Consider the following 21,449-nt stretch of genomic DNA (forward strand, 5'->3'; position numbering starts at 1 on the left):
GACTCCACATGTCCAGAAAATACAATGAAATAATCAGGAAAAGGAAATTCTGAAAACATAAGTTTGCATTTGAGTTTTTTCTCAGGTCCTTCTTCCTGGTGCAGATGTTTGTAGAAAGAAGTTGAGTTGAGGGCACCTAAGAATTTCAGATTCCAACAGTTCACATTCTGGAACTTAAAAAAAAAATTCTGCTGTGGCAGAGTCATATTTTGTAACACATGCTGGCCTGGAACTTACTATCTAACTCAAGATAGCTTCAAACTCATGTTTATGCTCCTGCTATGTTTACAGGTATGAAACACCATGCTCATAAATCTAAGAATGCTTAAGCCATGTGCTAGGGCCATCATATCCCACTGAGAATCAAAAGGAATAGGAAGCAAGATGCTTGTATGGTAAAATCAATGTGAAGCAGGAATTCTATTAAGGCTGTCTTTCAGAGGCATGTATATTAACATTTGAAAGTCACCAAATACTTTCTATCTGTGAAAATATAAAACTTGAAATCAGTTTAGCTTGCCTTGACGTGCTACGTAAAAGGTTATCAATTTTGTGGAAAATTGATCACATGGATTTGCCATAATTTGAAAGCACAGTAAGCCAAGACTGATGAGGCCCTGTTAGTTTCATGAAGCAGACAAGTACACTTGTACAGCCAATAATGCTGCATAGCTGGACATGTGACAGAATGAAGAAACAAGGCCTTGCAACTTAGTGAAGAAAATCCTTGCAGTAAACGGGTTCCATCACTGAAGAATCCTAGGTCAATTGTCATTCATGCTCTTTGCCCATTTATATCCTAATGCAAAAATGATTTTTCTTCTGAAAACGTAGACTATGGCTTTACTTGCCTAGCAATGCGTTGTTTTGTTTCTAGAGCTTATTTTGATAATTGAATTATTAGAGTTATAAATAACTGATGGTTAAAACCAAGAGATATACATCTCATGATCTTCCCTTGCTCCAAAGTTTGCTCCATCTGGGTCCCCAGTCCAATGAGCTGTGCCTCCTATATTCAGGGCAGGTCTTCTCTCCCTTAGGTCATTGACTTGCATGCCAATCTCTGTAAATACCCACACAAACACACCTAAAATGTGCTTTACAACATTCTATGTGCTGTTTGTATAGTCAAGTTGGCAAGTAGGATTTACCACCATAGGAAGAGAATTGAGAGGCCATTCTGGGTCAGGGTTTCTCATCCTCAGCACTATTGACAGTTTAAGGGAGATAATAACAGCTGGTATATATATACAGATACTAAACCATGTTTGGGGCCACTAGCTACTGAATACCAATGGTAGCTTTCTCTTCCAGGTTGAATCATCTTGTGCTTTTAGCTGTCAAGCATTCACTAGGAAACTAAATATGTCCTGGATAATGCCTGTTATATACCAACAATGAAGTATTGAATATGTAAGCAGTGGCTCAGAAGCTAGCTCATGGGGATAGAGTAAATATCTAGTTATGTGCACAACCCTTGCTTCTATTCCCAACACTGAAAAAAAAAGAGAGTATACTAATAATACATCAGCTCTTGGTCCACAGAAACTCATCTGCTAAGGTGTTATTTGAGTGGGTATAACCATTCAGTTTATTTGCTGCATGGCCAAGGTCATATATGTTGATATCCCTCTGCTTTTATTTCCTTATTTATAGAGGAAAGAAGTAGTGATTGCATTTAAATTGAAGAGCTGAATATGACACATATAACCTTTCCAAAGCATATCAATCAATTATTGCTTGGAATATAATGTTTTGTTAATAAATTTAATTAATTATTATTACAATTCATTACAGTTCTCTAGTGCTGTCTGATAGAAAACTCATTCTTTCTAGTCTACTTGACAGTTGCTTCTCTGTATTGGTTAAAATAATGATCACTTTCTAGTGGAGTCTTCTGTAATCTGGTAGGTTTAAGCCCACAGCTTTATATAGTCAGATGCCCCATTCTTTCTCTACTGAGATCTGAGAAGCTGAAAATTCAGTTAACTAAAAGGGAGTATTTACCAGGTATGAGAGAGATCCCTGGGAAGCTATTATTTTAGATTTTCCTGGGTACCAGTAGCTTTGTTCTTATTCTCTCAGTTTCAACAAGTTATTTCTAGTTATCAGAACAACAGCCATGGCCTTGTCTCCTACAGTTAAGTGAAACTGTGCAGTCATATCCATGACAGGAAAACGTGTTGCTAAAGTTTGTCTGATCTCCCCCAGAGTACCAATGGAACCATGAATAGTAACTTGCATGAAGGATTTTATCCATAGTCCTACATAAAAGATGGATTTGTTCTCAGACCAGAATATGTAGAAGTCCATGTGGCTGAGAGTGAAATGGGTGCCTGTGCAATTTTGTAAGGGAGAACATCAAAATGAACAACATGGGGATGTGAGAAAATAGAAAGTAAAGGCACCACTGATAGTTCTGTTTATGGCCACTTCCCCACAGCTGTGGCAGCCATCTATGGTAGAAAAAAGGTCCAAATTTCATTAGTGACATGATGCCTTAGTGACCTTTAGAAACCAAAGAAATTGCTTCTGTTAAAGGATATTTACCCATCTTTTTCTAGAGCTAACAGGGATGGAGATGCCTGAGCTCACAGATGGAGCTCACCAATGGTCATCACTCTTTCTAGATGAGGATGCATGCTCTGCTAAGATGTTAGAGACTTCTTTAGGTAAAATAAACCTTTCATCCTGGGTCACAGATATTAATATTTATTAAAGATGTTCCTGTCCATTAACATATCAACATGCCATAATTTTTAATCTCTGAATGTACAGTTTATGCTAATTTAAAAACCTGACATATTGCTGACTCTGTTTGAGTCTCTCTCAATACTATAAAACACAGCTATTTTTGTTCCTCTTATGTTCTTTAGAAGGAAGCTGTCTTAACTAGACAAAGCCAGAGAAAGTATTTGAGTATAAGTAAATATCAGCTGATGCCCAGAGTAAGGCAGCTGCGGGGTAACATTTGTAATCACCACTGGCATCATGGCTTGACCTCTCTGCTCTTCTCGAAGGAATGGCTTATTCCTTCCTGTTTGGAAGGCAGTTCTTTACACAGAGATTTGTAAAGTCTAGAACACAAGAGATAACTCTTCTAGTTCCTTTTGAAGAGTAAAGAAAACCTCTCAAAATTCTAACAATTTTCATTTTACATTTCATGGCACAGCAGCCATTCCTTTCATGTTTGGACCCTTAAAGCAGTACCTGGAAAGAAAAGAGGAAGATTGTGGAATTACTGTTAACTGCTGGATCAGATCCGATTGTGGAATTACTGTTAACTGCTGGATCAGATCCACATTCAATCACTATTCGTCTACAAACCAGAATCCTCCAGTTTTGAAGATCTCAAGTTTGAACTGTTAGAATATAATATTATATGCTTGTTAGAACACTGGTGTTTATCATTTTACCATCATGGGTCTTTTTTTTTTTTGAATGACCAGAAAACTGAAAATAGATCTACATGAAAACCCAGTTATACCACACCTAGGCATATATCCTAGATGCTCCACCATGCCACAGGAGCAGATGGTCAACTATGTTCATAGTTGCCTTATTTGTGATAGTCAGAAGTTGGAAACAATCCAAATGTCTCACAATGAAAGAATGAATGTAGAAAATGTGGTTCATTTACAAAATAGAATGCTATTCCACTATTAAGAACAAGGAAGGACATCATGAGATTTGCAGGCAAATGGATGGACCTAGAAAATATCATCCTGCCTTCTGGTTCCTATCTGCACCTGGAGCTGGTCCTGTGCCACAGCACTCCATACTCAAATACAACAGAGAGAGCTGGTCTCCCAAGAGTACAGGTACACCTGTGAGCACAGGTAAGACCACCACTTCTACTCAAATCCCTAGCCCAAGAGTGACCAGCCCAGAGTCATCAGAACACAGGAACCAAGGATCCTTCAGGTTTCCATCTGCACCCTGAGGCACCTACATTCATAACGGAAACATTACTAAAGCCCAAAGTTGTGAGTAATTTAATAAAAGCAAAGTTTCTGTTATCATAAAGAGGACATGAAAGTCTCATAGTGATGACTAATGCAACTGCTTTCTAAGATGTTTATGGCATTTGAGAGTTATTCTTAAAGTATTTTGGTATATTTTAGACTCCTGGGTGGCAAAAAGTGATGAAAGTTTCCAGCCTGTAGTATAATGCACAAAGATAGTGGAGCAAAGAAGAAAGGCATTGTGGTAAATGGAAGCCAAAGCCTTCTTTCTCTGCCAGATACAAGGCAGCCTTACCACTGAGAACAATACACTTTTGGATAATCTCCATGAATGATTCTAGACTAACATTTTAAGCTTATAGAATATGTCAGAATCACCCAGGGAGCTTAAAAAAGAAAGAAAGAAAAAGAAACGTCCTAACTATCCCCAGCTCTGTAGAAGAAAGACCAAACTGTAAGTCCTTGAGCTGAGTCTTACGGTGGATGTTCTAATACTTTTGAATCATTATTGTGTAATATCATAAAACAGAAGCCAATACCTTTACAGATTCTTTCAACCCATTTACCAAGATATGAAACAATAAGCAAATGACACACAAAATTTAACTTCCTAAAAGAAAGAAAGAAAGAAAGTAAGAAAAAAAAACACATGTTCCACTATGTTCATAGAAGCATTATTTATAATAGCCAGAAGCTGGAAAGAACTCAGATGTCCTTCAACAGAGGAATGGATACAGAAAATGCTGTACATTTACACAATGGAGTACTACTCAGCTATTAAAAACAATGAATTCATGAAATTCCTAGGCAAATGGATGAAACTAAAAAATTTCATCCTGTGTGAGGTAACCCAGTCACAAAAGAACACACATGGTATACACTCACTCATAAGTGGATACTAGCCCAAAATCTCCAAATAACCATGATACAACTTACAGACCACATGAAGTCAATAAGGAGGAAGACCAAAGTGTGGGTGCTTCAGTCCTTCTTAGAAGGAGGACAAAATACTCACAGGAGTAAATATGGAGATAAAGTGTAGAGCAGAGACTAGAGGAAAAGCCACCCAGGGACTGTCCCACCTGGGGATTCATCCTATATACAGTTATCAAACCCAGACACTATTGTGGAAGACAAGAAGTACATGCTGAAAGGAGCCTGATATAGCTGTCTCCTGAGAGGACCTGCCAGAGCCTTTACAATTACAGAGGGAGATGTTAGCAGACAACCGTTGGACTAAGCATGGGGTCTCTAATAGAGAAGTTAGAGAAGGGGCTGAAGGAGTTGAAGGGATTGCATCCCCATAGGAAGAACAACAATATCAACCAACCACACCCCTCAGAACTCCCAAGGACTAAGCCATCATCAAAGGAGTACATATGGCTCCAGCTGCATAGATAGCAGAGGACGATAGCCTTGTCATGCACCAGTGGAAAGAGAGGTCCTTGGTCCTATGAAGGCTCGATAGATGCCCCAGTGTAGGAGAATTGATGGCGGAGAGGTGGGAGTGGGTATGTGGATGGAGGAACACCCTCATAGAAGCAGGGGGAGGGAAGATGTGATAGGGTGTTTCCAGGAGGGAGAGAAACCAGGAAAGGGGATAATATTTGAAATGTAAATAAAGAAAATCTCCAATTTAAAAGCAAAAAAAACCCTATTTAAAAAAAAAAAAAGACCACTGGTCACATCACATCAACAGTCAAGAAACATAGAAAAGATAAACAGTTGATAGCTGCTAATTTGATTGTATTCTGCTTTTATTGCCTGGGCCTTTCTTAGCTAAATCTTCAATGTAAGCTTCTGCCACATTTCTAGCATCAACACACCTTCACTCTATTTCCATAGTTCTATTAAATATGGTTCACAGAGTTATGAATTTACAATTTCACTACCTTGGAGATCCTGGTGTTTGAGTTAACTTGTCAGTGACTAAGATGAGCCTTCCCTACAATTATCATAGTACTATGTGTTTTCTTCTAGTATTGCACAAACTATTACCCCAAAAGCTGAAAGTTATGCTTCTTCCCAAATTGCACACGTTCTGGCATTAGTGGCATCATCCACTTCATTTTGTACAGCAAAGAATTTGCCCAGACCCTTTCCTGAGATCTTAACGAACAGCTCGAGGAACAGAAGCCTTGGAAGCTAAGACCCGATTAAACCCATGGAACCCTGGTTCCTCCTTGGTTTCGTTAGAAAACTCCCCACTCCCACCGAGTTTGTCTCAAGTCACTTTGCCATGATGTGCTTCAAACTTCAGTCCCCTGATTTGTGAAGCTAGAAATAAAAACTGTCATGCGCATCAAAGTCAAAAAGAAAAAAAAAGGAAAGGAAAGAAAAGAAAAAAGAAAATACCATCCTGAATCCTGAGTGCGATATCTGAGATCCAAAAGGACGTGCATGGTATGTACCCATTAATAAGTGGATATTAGTCAAAGGGTATAGAATACCCAGAATACAATTCGCGGCACTCAAGAAGGTTAACAAGCTGAAGAACCCAAGTGAGGTTGCCTCAAACCTCCTTGGGAGGCAGAAGAAAGCAGAGGGTACAAGGAGGGAGGGACCTGGGTGGGAGAGGGGAGGGGAAAGGAAAAAGGGGAATAATGAAACAATGATAGTGTTTCAAGTGATATCCTCCCCAAAGTCCAGAAATTCACACACACACACACACACACACACACAATCACACACACATCAGATACCCGTTACATGCACTGTGCACATCACATACAGACTACAGATACACACAGACTACACACACAAAGACATACCTATACCATATGTAATACAATACTCAACACACACACACACACTCAATACATACTCCCAATTCAGCTTGTCATTGAAAAAAGTCAGTCCCACTGACTGATTTGATCTGAAAGCTTCTGCCACATTTCTATTCAGCACTTAAGGCAAAATAGGACAAGAACAAACTTTTTACATTTCTGATTTTCCTAAAACAAAGTCAGTGGTTAACTATTTCAAATATTATGGAATTATTTATTATAAATGTGTCTACCAGAGGAGAAAAAGCAAAGACTTAGTGATGCTCATAATGAATGGAGACATGAGTGAAACTGGTTGATCTGCAATAAAAGTAGATTGAAGCCATCCTGAAAAATCCCCTGAGCTGAGCAAGAAAACAGGATGCACAGGCCACTGATGTCATCTATGCCTGATGGGCACAGGCCACTTATGCCACAACAACAAAACCCATGTTTAGTAAATCCCCAACTGTTTTTTCTTTGAGAATCCTTCTTGCCACATACAAATAAGTGAATACGATTTTGAATAACCTTCAAAGGACAGACTTTTTTTCCATGAAAAAGGAATGATGTATGATGAATTTGCATAGAATATCTCAATTATGGACACGTTACCCGTGCTAGACATGCACCTTTCTGAGCTGATCAGAGGTGAAATCAGTTGCACATAATTCTTAGCTGTGAGTTAAGGTACAGAATCAAATAAGCTACGCTTTTTTCAGCAGTCGGAATTTGTGGATATGAATGTAGACTGGTAGATGGGAGCATGCTCAGCCAGTACTTGCTAAATGCTATGTGTAACTTGTGGACATGTAAATATCACGACATTTCCATGTATTTGCTCATTTTATTTTGCAGGAAGTTTCTGATGTGGGAAGTATTATTCTGCTTTTATTTTTTCAAATGAGGAACTGGGGCCAGGAGCGGAGGGTAATTAAATTGTCCAAGGTCAAAATGTTAGTGAGCAACAGACCCAGGAAAATTCCATAACCACATTTTTTTTCATCTAATTATGTTGATGTCTGTTTCATAAATAGTTATCTTGGTGCATAATCCAGGATATAGTATCACTCAAATCAAGTTGAAATCATGCTTTATAGAAAAGAAATTTTATACTTTTCTGAGGTAAACACATTGCAAAATGCCATACCATGTGATCAAACTAAAATTACTTTTATTATTTTTAAGAGTGACCTGGACATTTAAAATTGTTGGTCAATGTAAAAATGAATATTACTGAATGTACCACAGTAAATGGATATGTTCAAAAGCCACAAAGTGGGAATGTCTGCCTATATTAATGGTAGGTATTGATTTGAATGAACAGGTTCACAACTAACAGTAATAAACTTACATACATGTATACATACATATGTAAATACATATATAAGTGAAAATACATTAGCAAACATACATGATCTATTGGAGATATACTGCTGTTTCTGTGAGAATATATGAGTATTTGTGCTGTGCAGTGCAGAAGGGTGGGGATCCTTCTATAAGAGAAAAATGTTTAAGATTTTGGTTTTAGAAGGATGAGATTCAAATAAGAAAAATGTGTTTCCTAAGTACCCTTGCTGACTGCTCCTGAGAATCACTAGAAAAGGATGAAGAACACCCATGGATTACAAGAGAAAAAAAAAAGCTTCTTTCAGACACTGAAAAGTCTGCATGCATTTTTTTGATGTGCTACAAAAGAGAGTAATTTCATTGTTTAAGTCGTGTACATATATGTATATATGCATATATGTGTATGTGTCTGTGTGTGTATTTAAAAATATTGAAAAAGCACACACACACACACATATAAACAGGACCCATAACACACAAATCAGGAAATAATAATGAATGTACAAAAGACCAGTGAGATAAAACATACCAAAACAAAGTAATATGAGACAAAAAAATGTCTACAAAACAACAGTGGGTTTGTTTCATGTTGCCAGGCATGGGGTCCTCCTAAAGGAAGTGTGGTTTATATGGCCAGTGAGACAACATTGGAAAAAACTGATTATTTTTCTTTGAAAGCAGTTGTCAGTTGGAGATAGCTTCTTGGTTAGAATGGGAGTCCTTGTCCACTTTCTTGCTCAGCACTGTGATCCTTTCTGGCTTGAACCTGTGCAGGTGGCCTTTGTCTCCTTGAGTTTATATGTGCATTCGTTCTATTTTGTCTGAAAGACACTGCTTTCTTGTTTCATCCATCCCATTTGGCTGTTACAATCATTTTACATCCTCTTTTGCATAGCTCCCTGAGTTCTGAGAAGAAGAATTTGGTGAAGACATCATCTTTAACACAGAGAGTTCCAAAGTCTCTTGTTCTTTCCACACTGTCTACATGTGCGTCTTAGTGATTGTCTGATTGCAGAGATGCCATGACCATGGCAACTCCTCTAAAAGAAGCAATTAGTGGGGGTGTGGTGCAGAGTAGTACAGTTTTATAAGCTTACTTTTATAATCTCAATGCTCATTCCCAGTGACACACCCTCTCCAACAAGACCACGCCTCTCAATTCTTCCCAAATACTTCTACTACTAGGTTACTAAACATTCAAAAATGTAAGCCTATTGGAGCCAATGTCATTTAAACCATCCATTACAGGTTCTCTTAGTTTTCACCTACTGCAAGAAGAAACAGGCGAGACACTGATCTTGAGCAGAATATTGTTAGGAATTAATTTGTTGCTATGTTCCTATAGCAAAACAGTAGCATTTGGTTTCCCCTAGGCCCATGACCTATCTAGTCTTAGGTTCTTGTCCACCCAGGCAGTGTCAGGAATATATTCCATCTCATGAAGTTGCCTTAAATCCAACCAAGTAAAGCACAGTTATTCCTACAGCATCTGGGCCACTATCATATTGGAATATCATCCAGGTAGTTCACCATTGTAGACTGCAGAGTTTGTTCTTGGGTTAGGGCTACATTTCTCCCCTGATACTGTACAGAGTACCTTACAGTACAGTGAACACTACTCAGTAGAGATGAAAGCTTTAATAAGGTACCAGCACAAATGCTGTGTATTCCATGAGATATGTAAGTGTTGTCTTCATCCATAGGGCCTTACCATAAATTTGTAGAGAGCAACTAATAAGTAAATTACATTATATTGTATAAATATAACATTTACCTTATCCATTCATCTGATGATGGACATCTGGTCTGTTTCCAATTTCTGGTTATTATGAGTAGAGCAGCAGTGAACATTAATGAATAAGTATCTCTGAACTGGGTCCTTCAGGTATGTACCAAGTGTGGTATGGCACTATCTTTCTATCTCTATAACCATATATATTTTTTCCCAGCTTCCTGAGAAAGCACCACACTGATTTCCACGATAGCTGTACAAGTTTGCACTCCCATCCTCAGTGGATGAGTGTTCCCCCTCCTCACATCCTCTCCAGCATGAGCCATCATTTGTTGTATTTATGTTGGCAATTCTGACCAGAATTCTCTAAAAATTTTATTGTGAGGTAGAGATTCAGGGCACAGTAAATTAAGGTCACAAAGGCCTTCGCTCATTCAGACATATAGAGCCATATTTCATACCAGCTACATGACCTAGGTCTGCTCCTTCAACCCCTCTAGTCTCAGAACTTTGTAGCAAATAGTCACTTACAAGACTAGCTCTCTTAGCCCTTGCCACAGAACTGTGTTTACTGTGTTGCCATGTGGAGTAATGCAAGGAGCCTATTTGGAGATGGTCCTTCAGAACTTGTTCATGTATCTATTTTAAGTAGACCACTGAGGGAACTATTTATTACGCAAACACTGACCTCTTTATAATGAACCTCAAGAGAAATCTTAGGAGCAAGAACGGATATCTGCTACTGCCCCTGAAAACAAAAATGCTTGTAGAAACAACAAGGTCTCTTTCTGTAGGTTTCAGAAAATTTCATCATAATTTTAGGCCTAATTTAGGTTGCGTATACACTCTCAAAGTCTTCATTATCATCCTGTTTCTTTTCCTCTATGCTGGTGTTTGTTAATCTTTCATGAGGTCCCAATGTCTGCCTTCATTCCTATTTTATGTACCACTGTAAGTCACAAACCTGTTTTGGAGGAAAGTTGATAGTGAATATCAATTGTCTTATTGTAAGCATGTTGCTTTATCAGCATTCAATGGTCAATCACATTTTACCTCAGGGAATATGATATATGCTAGGCTTTTTCAAGTAGTAAAATAATGATTTAGTTTAGGTGTCTTCTAAGAATAGCCCTACAGTGAGAAAATAGAATGTCATAGATGTGGTAACTTGCCCTAAGAGTTTATAGAGATGTTTGATTCAATCATTTTAGCCTTTTTAGTTGCCTTTACAATAGCTCTTACAACTGATTTGAGATGTCCAGTTGTGAAGAACTTTGGGTCATTCCATATAGACAGTTGACTGAGTAACTGACTAGAAAGCTAGAAAATGCTGGAACTTCATTTTATGGCACTTTAAGAAAGAAACCAGTAAATCCTATAAAGTAAAATACACAATAGGTTAAAGGCCTAAATTTTAAAAATGATTTTTTTTTTGAGACAGAGTTTCTCTGTACTGTAGCCCTGGCTGTCCTGGAACTCACTCTGTAGACCAGGCTGGCCTCGAACTCAGAAATCCGCCTGCCTCTGCCTCCCAAGTGCTGGAATTAAAGGTGTGTGCCACCACATTCTGGCTAAAAAATGAAATTTAAAACATATTTTAATTTAGTATAAGAAAAACAATGCTTTCTCTTCCCAATTTGAAGAAAATGGTGTGAGGTTTCAGCTCCCTCACATCTTTGTGCAGAGGTTTATGGTTCTGAGTATTTGTTTTCATTTCTCTTCTTAAAATGTCTTGTGCTTTCCTTTATACACCTTTTTCTGTCTGGCAGAGTCAAGTCTCTCTATTTCTCTTTCTTGGTAACATTCTCCACATACCTGAGAAGTCTATGTCTGCTTAGAAAGAAAAACTATGCTAGAGCATTCTACGAATAGCAAAACCGAAACTGAGGAAAGAGGAAGAGCAGCAGAAGCAGATGGAGGTGTGTGATCTCGTGGAGCAGAGATCAGAAAATTGCAAACACACACAGGCATTAGGCACCTTGCTCCACTGAGATGGGTGAGGGAGAAGCTGCATAGCTGCATGCTGGCAAAGCTGCGGGCTCTTCACTTTCTCTTTGTGAAATAGAAATCAACTCGCTCACGCTAATTGATGTGACCTTTTGAAATGGATCCTAGACTAACTTCTGAGAAGCACTTAGCCACTGACTATGCAGTTTCCCTTTGGAGTCTGTCTTCACAAGAGAGAAATATGTTTAAGGCTGTTTATAGAAGATACTTTGTTCATCTGTAAGAGAACATTAAAATAAAGGAATGTGTGAAGATGTATCGTGCCTAAGCCCAAAGCATGGTCATGATGGAAAACCAAGTCAGAATATAATTTGCTGTTATAAACACTGATTAGAGTATGAACAGCATGATCTAACCATGGAGAAACAGGAAAGGTGTCTTCTGAGCGTCCTCCTCCTTGGAAAGAGTCATTTTGGTCTTTATACTTATATTTAGAACATTTTGTTGAGATCTAGGTGACATGAGAGGTTGTGCATTTGTCTTTATTACCGTTTGGAGATGAAGACCCAGCAAACGAGTTACAATGGTTTTCCATGCCCTAAACCCAGGTCGCACCACCAAAAGTTTTTCCTGTCGCCTTTGAGATGATTAGCCTTGGTCTCCTGTTACCTTGCCCAGGTATTGCTAGATTATCAGTGCTTCCCCTTTAAAGTCTAAGGAGAAATCTTACTATTCCCAAATGCTAAAAGAAATGGAAAAGAAGTTCTGGATAGGGGCTTTTAAATGGGGATGTAATGTGGGGAAGAGGAAGCTCTCCATACTTTACAAGAAAAAGTGGAGATAATAAAATCTGTATAGATAAAATACTTACCACCCGAACACTCCAGCCCAGATATTTCATAACTCAGAAGGGTTTCCCCATATTTATAAAGATAATAAGATGTGTTTATCTCAGAAGCTGCATGTGAAGTTCAAAGGCATTACACCGAAGACAGTATTTCAGCAAGAAAAACAACACAAACACAAACATGTCTTTTCATAACGAAAAGAAGACTACACCAGTTTAGTGAGTTTGACTTCAGAATCATTTTCTTGGAAATTATGTTGGCTTTTTAACATTTCCCAATTTGGGAGTTTTGAATTTTAAAGGGAAAGACTATGAGTCTGGGGGTGGTGGGGGTGGTGATAAACAACCAAAAATGATCAAGGCTTGGTGACCTACACCTATAACACCTTCAGGTGGAAGAATAAGGGGGGGAGAAACTTGTGAATTGAAGACTAGCCTGGGCTACCTATCTCAAAAAATAAAATGAAGGAAAGAAGAGAAGAGATTCAAGGGAGACGGGAAAGGCAGTGCAGGGGCAGGGGGAATGTCTGAAGCTAGTGGAGAGTTGGAGGAAGTGGGGTAAATGGGACAGAGACACTAGACAAAGGAGTTATGCAAAGTCATGGAGACTCTGGCAGCACCACACAGGGCACAGGAGTTATACACAGTCACAGGGACATCAGCAGTATGAAGGTGAGAGGAAGGTACTGGGTGAGAGAAACTGGGAACCAGCAGAATTTCTTCATCTGCTTCAAGATATTGCTGTGTCCAAGTGGTATAGCCGTGGTTTGCCATGGTTCAGATTGATGACGAGGCCAGGAATGTTTTCTCTTCCACCAGTGGCTATATTTCAATATTGTGTGGCAGTTTCTTATCTTAATTAGCCTCTAAGTCGAGGACAGCTTGGCTGAAACTCACCCAGGAGGCTCGTGGGCAACCCACTTACACCCCTGCATCCCAGCGGATGCCACTCACAGATGGCCAATTTCCCCCACAGAGTGATTATTTTCATCATTGGTGAATAAAGCCCAGGGATTTTATTATGAAACCTTTGTCCTGAAGTAACTTGCTCAGAAGCACACAGTAAGTGCAAAAATCTCTCAGTAAAGCTTCGGCTCTTGGCTCCGAGGACTGCTCCTACCAAACAGCTCTTTTATCCTTAAAGAGAGTAGGCGCAACGGAAATACCCTGTAATATAATCAACTAGGTTCTAAGAGCACTTTGTTTTTTTTCATTCCTTTAAAAATGTTTTCCTCTGTCTAGGTCTCTTTTGAATCAACAATATAAAAGCAAATCGATGCTGCTCAGCTGATGTTCAGTACATCTCACACTGATAATGTGGGGGATGGTTGCGTACACGCCTTACTCACAGGGCAGAAAGTGAGCAGAAAGTATGAGCTGTCCTCACAAGACTGAAGAAACGTCGTTGATACTTCCTGGTGAAGGCTCTAAACCTGTCCTTCAGCTCAGAATCGCTCTAAATGTGACTTCGTGTTTAATGAAGCCTTAGGGAAAGATCAGAGATGGATTGGTCAGTCTAGAAGGAGGAGCCACCAGGCAGACGCTGCAAGTATTCCTACTAATTCTCCTACAGTCTAAGTGTTTTCAGATTCTTAGAACATTGTGAATTTTTCCTGCATTTCAAAACATCCAAAAACGCTTTATAAAATTACAACTGTAAAATACGATTTAGACTGAACCGTGGTAACATCAGTTACGTAATTTAGGCTAATCTTGAGGGACGCTAGGCTATACTTGTTTGTTTTTAAGGAATATTAGATGACTAGACAGAATCTATCATAATTTAGACATGTCTTGAGATAATTCCACGGCTCAAACTCCTGCTTATTGAATTCGGTAGGGGTTCTTTCAAACCTGCTCCCACTTCTCCTGATCTGTCTCAAAATGTTGTGATGGCTGAAGTAAGGAAACAATGACGAAGAGCTTATTTTTTTTTATTGAAAATAGATTTCACTGCAGATGGTATATTTTGGTTATAGTTCCCCTCCCCCTACTCCTCCCAGTTCTTCCCTGTTTCTCCTCCCATTCACACTGACATCCTCCCTGTGTCAGAAAACAAATTAGCATTTAAGGAATAATAATAAAATAAGATAAAACAAACAAACAAACAAAAAAAAAACAAAAACAGGAATATGACCAAACATCCAACCACACAAATAGTCAAGGAAAAGCACATGATGTGCGTATAGCTGCAGTGACAGTCCCATTCATACACACAGGGCTCCTATCAAAATACACAACTGGAACCCTTAATATATACACAAAGGTCATGTAGGAAAATAATAAAAAAAATGGAGAAATCTACCTGGTACTCAAAGTGAGCCTCAACCTTCCATGACTATGAACTTCAAGCTACAGCAATAAACTGCCTGGCGAGATGTGTCCATAAGTGCAGTAGTGGCACACATGTTAGGAAAGTATTCAACTACTTTTGAGCATATTGAATTAAGGCCTGCTCTGTGAAGTGGAACTCATACTTGACTGTGTCTAGACAGGTCAAAGCCATTTAGGGAGAGTCTACTACTATTATTCTGCTACATGGATATAGCAATAAAAAGGCTCCTAACGATACATTATTCTACCCATAAAGCATCAAACATCATTCGGCTTTTATAATAAAAGTATCTTATTGCAGTATATAGCAGCAAACATCAAGACTTAGAAGTGGCTCAACTATAAATGGGATGTCTGTAGCATTCCTCCTCCCCACTGCCCCCAACACCCCAGGGCTCATGGATCTATGTTGAAATGAGAGCAGAAAGAGTATTAGAGTCAGAGGTGGTGACTGGCTACATGGAAACACTACCTTCCAGACATAACATGGCCGATACACATATGAGCTCACAGGAACAGTGACAATATGAACGAGACCAATCTATCCAAACTCAAGACAGATAAAATGGCAGCCTGGAAGAGGAGACATGAGGATAAAGCCAGACCCATAGCTGAGGAACTTAGCTACTTTATGGCTGATGGAAGAGCACAGGTCAGTTTTGTTTAATAGAGTATCACCTGGGATATACCACACACCAGGACAGGCTCCATGCCCACAAGGAGGCCAAGTCAAACTAGACTTGAGAGACGGGACTGTGGTGTGTGTGTGTGTGTGTGTGTGTGTGTGTGTGTGCACTGAGAAAAAGAAAGTATGTTAAGTTGGATAGGTAGAGATATGGGGGAGTATCTGAGATTAATATGATCAAAATATATTGTATTAAATTTTCAAAGAATTGATAAAGCCATTATTTATAAAGTAGTGTGTTTGGGTGTAAGCTTGTAATTCTTACACTTGGGAGGTGGACACAGAAAAATATTTGGGGCTCATTAGCTAGCAAGTTTCAGACCACTGATTGAACCTGTGTCACACACATGCACGTGCACACATACCCACCTCCTACCCCATCCCCATACATATACACACTCGTAAAGACGTGGTTAATAACTGAGGAATATTATCAGAGGTTGTTCTGGCTTTCACATGCACACATTTGCAAAAAAGTAAATGTGTGCCTCAACATGTGTCTACCTGCACAAACATGAACTATATACATTCTTACATATATGTGGGTGTGCATACACACACACACAAACACATTCATATCCCTCTCACTTAATAAATCTTATCCCATTAATGGCTAGAAAATGTAAATGAAAAATCTCTATGTCTCTGGATTTCTCAAAACATCTTAGTTCCATCTCTCTTCCGCTGATTTTTATTTTTGCACGGAGTGGCTTCTCATTGCATGGGACAGAGAATAATGGGTACAGAGTTCTCTCACCTAGACTGCCTCTCAAAGTTGTAGTAGGGTGGAGTTTGTCATTGAATTCAAAATTTATGAAGAAACTGGGATTATAGCTCTCTGTACAGCATATTCTTACTATGCATGATACTTTGATTTTAATCCCCAGGACTACAAGTAAATAAAGTAATAAAATTTGGTATATGATTAACTGTCCTAAGAACTATAATCAGAATTAAAATGAATAGAATATGAAAGAGGGTGTCACTTAGAAGATAATTTAATATAAACTCTAGAATGAATCAACACATTCTCCAACAACCAAACACATTCTGCATTCAGAACAAGCAGTTTCAAGGATGAACTCACCTAATGTTATATAACTGATGTTCAAGATGGTCCATAATGCTGCCCATACCTGGCACTCAGGTTCTGTTATCAGCCTTACCCTTGAACATAGGCCCAAAAGGACTGATGGCTTCTAGCAACTTGGTGGCAACAAAGGTGGGTGTGCAGCATCCATAATGACATCACAAGTTTGAAATATCTCCCTTAACAAAGATTCTATTAATTGCTTTCTTGATTTGTACACCTTAGTGAGGATACAACTTTCTGTTTCTAGAGAGATCCTTTCTCACACTGAGATAATACAGCTCAATCAGGAGCTGCTTTAAAATAGAGGTTCATTCATTTTCATTCCCATTTAGTCCTTAAACACAATGGTGGATTCCATAAAGACATTTTCATGCGTGTGTGTGTGTGTGTGTGTGTGTGTGTGTGTGTGTGTGTATGTGTCACCATATTGTCACCTCTACCCACTCCCTTCTCCCTCTATCTCTATATTATCATATTAAAGAAAATATGTACTATTATTTGCTTTTCTGAGTCTGACCTAATTTCCATTATATGATGTTCTCTGGTCTTACATATTTTCTCGTAAGTGACATAATGACATTAGACCTTATGGCTAATCATACTTATTTATGTGTAAGAGTTAGACTTTCTTTACCCTCTCATCTACGGCTGAGAGGCTATTGTGAATGCTTAGGCTATTGTGAATGCTTAGGCTATGGTGAATGCTTAGGCTATTGTGAATGCTTAGGCTATTGTGAATGCTTAGGCCATTGTGAATGGTGCTGTAGTACTGTGATACAGTGTAATGTCTCTCTAGTACTCTGACTTGGAATCCTTGAGGCATTTTCTGAGGACCATTACATCTGGATTACATAGGAGCTCAAATGTTAATTTTGGGGAAACACTCATACTGGTTCACACAGTGGCTGATTTCCTACCTCCTCACCAGCAGTTTCTAAGGCTCTCTTTTGTCCACATTCTCCTTAATAGCTGTTCTTTGCTTTCTTAATGATAACTATTCTAAGTGGAGAGAATGGCCTTTCAATGTCTGTTTCATTAGTATTTCTACAATGATGAGCATTCTTTCTGTGCTTATTTATAACTTATGTCTATCTTTAGAGAACAGTCAGTTCCATCATTCCGTTTGTTGACTGGGTTATTTTCTTTAGTACTTAGGGCTCTTATTTAATTCTTTGTAGGATTTACATGCTAATCATCTGTCAGATGTTTTGCTAACAAAAGATTTCTTCCTTCTGTATTTGGTTAATTACTTCATTAGATGTGTAGAAGCTAGTTAATTGTATGTAATTCCATTTGTCATTTCTGGGGATTCTTTTTAGATATATTAGCACTTAGTCTGGCAGTCTATGTATGTCTTGATAAGCTATCTTTGTGCATGCCTTTAATAGTTTCAGAGATTTGAGTCCTACAATATGGCCTTTGATCTATTTATTACATAATGAGAGATAGGAGATATTTTATCCTCCTACATGTGAATTGAAATTTTCCCTGTAACATTTGATAAAGAGGCTATCTTTTCTCTAATGCATGTTTTTAGTTTCTTTGTAAAAATTTTGGTAGCTGTAACTATATGGGTTTATTTTGGAGTCATTTATCTATCTATTCATCTGATCTATGAATATGTTGTTGTGAGAGCAAAATATTGTTTTTGTTACTACGGCTCTGTGGTTGAACCTGGAATCAGGCACTCTGATATCTTAAGATTTGTTCTTTTGTTCTTATGTTGTAAATATCTAGGTTATTTGGGTCTATGTGGCTTCTACATAAATTTCGGTATTGTTCTATTCTGTTCTATTCATTATACACACACACACACACACACACACACACACACACACACACATATATATATATATATTACAGAAATAACTTGCAGGCTATAGTCTAGCTAATCAGACAATAGCTAGCTGTGAACAGAAAGCCCAAGATTTTGTAGTAGTTGCTTAGTCCTACAAATATGGGAGTTTCATCTGGCCTTCTGTATATGCTGGAATCCTGAAGGAAGAAATTTCATCCAATGCCATTGAAGGAATGGGTGTACTAGCAAGGCAAGAGCAAGCAGGTGAAGAGCAAAACCTTCCTTCTCCTGTCCTTAGAAAGACTTTGAGCAGAAGATGTGACCCAGATTAAAGGTATGTCTTCCTGCCTCAAAATTTGGTTTTAGCCTTAACATTTGGATCAAAGGTGTGTGTCTTTCTACCTCAAATGTCCAGAGTAGACATAGATTCACCCACTTCAAATCAAGCAGAAAATCTCCTATAGGCGTGTACTTCATTTCTGGATTGAAGTTCTCTTCAAATATAATCAAGTTGACAACCAATAATAGCCATTACAAGTGTATAGATATTTTAATGGGATTAATTCATGCTACTATTCAATTTTTTCCTTCATTATTTGGAAATTTGTTGTGGAGGTCTCTTAACTAACTTGCTTAGTTTTATTGTACAGTAGTTTTTTTGAACTATCATGAATGAAACTTAAATTTTCTGTCTTAGCATGCTTGTCACTGCCACATAAGAAGACTGCTGACTTTTGCATCTTGATTTTGTGTATTGATGCTTTGATAAACGTGCTTTTCAGTTTCAGTAGTTTTCTGATGGAGTCTGTAGGACCTCAGAAGTATTTATAGGCATCGCATGCAAATAGAGAGCCTGACTTCTTTCTCTCTGCGGTGGTGGGAAGGATGAATGTCCTCCACGCTCTCTGACATTTGAACACTCAGTCCCAAGTTGGTGGCACTGTCTAGATAGGTTTAGAAAGCATGTCTTTTCTTGAGGAAGCATATCACTGGGGAGTGGACTGGAACTGTTTAAAGGCTTATACTGGTTTTACTTTGTTCTCTTTGCTTAATGTTTGTAGTGGAGGCTGTGAGCCCTCAGCTTCCTACTCCTGGCACCAGGCACCCTGCTGCCACCCTTCCCTGCCATGATGGGCTCTTATTCCTCTGGAATGTTAAGTCAAATAAACTCTTCATTCTGTAACTTGACTTGGTCATACCATTTTATTACAGCAACAGAAAAGGAACTAGTACATTCTTTGTATTTTAAAGATTATGCTTCCTCTTGCCTTAAGACAAGTCTTCCTCTCCTGTAAGACTTAAAGGAGGACATTAAGTAAGATCAGGCTATAGTCTCTGTCTTCAACTTATTTTAGAGGAAATACTGTGCGTTTTTCTCCACTGTAATGCTGGCTCTAGATTCATTGTACATAGCATTTATTACATTGACATACATTCCTGTTTCCTTTGGAGCTTTGATCAAAGCATGTTAGAATTTGTCAAAGGCTTTTTCTTCATTTATTGTGATGGTAACATGATTTCTGACACTGACTCCATTTATATGATTTTTATAATTTTATAATTTGTGTATCAGAGAAGCTATGGAATTGCAAATGTCTATAGTGTTACGCTGCAGCAATAAATTACTGATGTAGATAGCATACCCCTCCGATGGAGTCTTTACACTGAAAGCACCCTCATCTCAAGCCTCATAAGAAAAATAACTGGCTTTTTTCCACTGGATGGTTTTAGCTCCTTTGACAAAGATCAAGTGACCATAGGTGCGTGGGTTCATTTCTGGGTCTTCAATTCTGTTCCACTGATCCACCGGCCTGTCACTGTACCAATACCATGCAGTTTTTATCATTGTGATTGTGATTTCACCAGAGGTTCCTTTATTGTTAAGAATAGTTTTTGCTATCTTGGTTTTTTGTTCTTCCAGATGAATTTGAAAATTGCTCTTTCCAAGTCTGTGAAGAATTGAGTTGGAATTTTGATGGGGATTGCATTGAATCTGTAGATTGCCTTCGGTAAGATGGCCATTTTTACTATATTAATCCTGCCAATCCATGAACATGGGAGATCTTTCTATCTTCTGAGATCTTCATCAATTTCCTTCTTCAGAGACTTGAAGTTCTTGTCAAACAGATCTTTTACTTGCTTAGAGTTACACCAAGGTATTTTATATTTGTAACTATTGTGAAGGGTGTTGTTTCCCTAATTTCTTTCTCCTCCTGTTTATCCTTTGTGTAGAGGAAGGCCACTGATTTGCTTGAGTTAATTTTATATCTAGCTACTTTGCTGAAGTTGTTTATCAGCTTTAGGAGCTCTCTGGTGGAATTTTGGGGGTCACTTAAGTATACTATCATATTATCACCAAATAGTAATAATTTGACTTCTTCCTTTCCAATTTGTATCTCTTTGATCTCCTTTTGTTATCTAATTGCTCTGGCTACGATTTCAAGTACAATATTGAATAGGTAGGGAGAGAGTGGGCAGCCTTATCTAGCCCCTGATTTTAATGGGATTGCTTAACGTTTCTCTCATTTAGTTTGATGTTGGCTACTGTTTTTGTGTATATTGCTTTTACTATGTTTAAGTATAGGCCTTGAATTCCTGGTGTTTCCAAGACTTTTATCATGAAGGGATGTTGGATTTTGGAAAAAAGACAGCATTTTCAAAAAATGGTGCCTACTCAACTGGCAGTTAGCATGTAGAAAAATGCAAATTGATCCACGCCTATCACCTTGTACAAAGCTCAAGTCCAAGTGGATCAAGAACCTCCACATCAAACCAGGTATACTGAAACTAATAGAAAAGAAAGTGAGGAGGAGCCTCGAGCACATAGGCACAGGAGAAAAGTTCCTGAACAGAATATTAATAGCATATGCTCTAAGATCAAGAATTGACAAATGGGATCTCATAAAGTTGCAAAGCTTCTGTAAGGTAAAAGA

The sequence above is a fragment of the Mastomys coucha genome, unplaced genomic scaffold, assembly GCF_008632895.1.
Source record: "Mastomys coucha isolate ucsf_1 unplaced genomic scaffold, UCSF_Mcou_1 pScaffold16, whole genome shotgun sequence".
In the NCBI taxonomy this organism is placed as follows: Eukaryota; Metazoa; Chordata; class Mammalia; order Rodentia; family Muridae; genus Mastomys; species Mastomys coucha.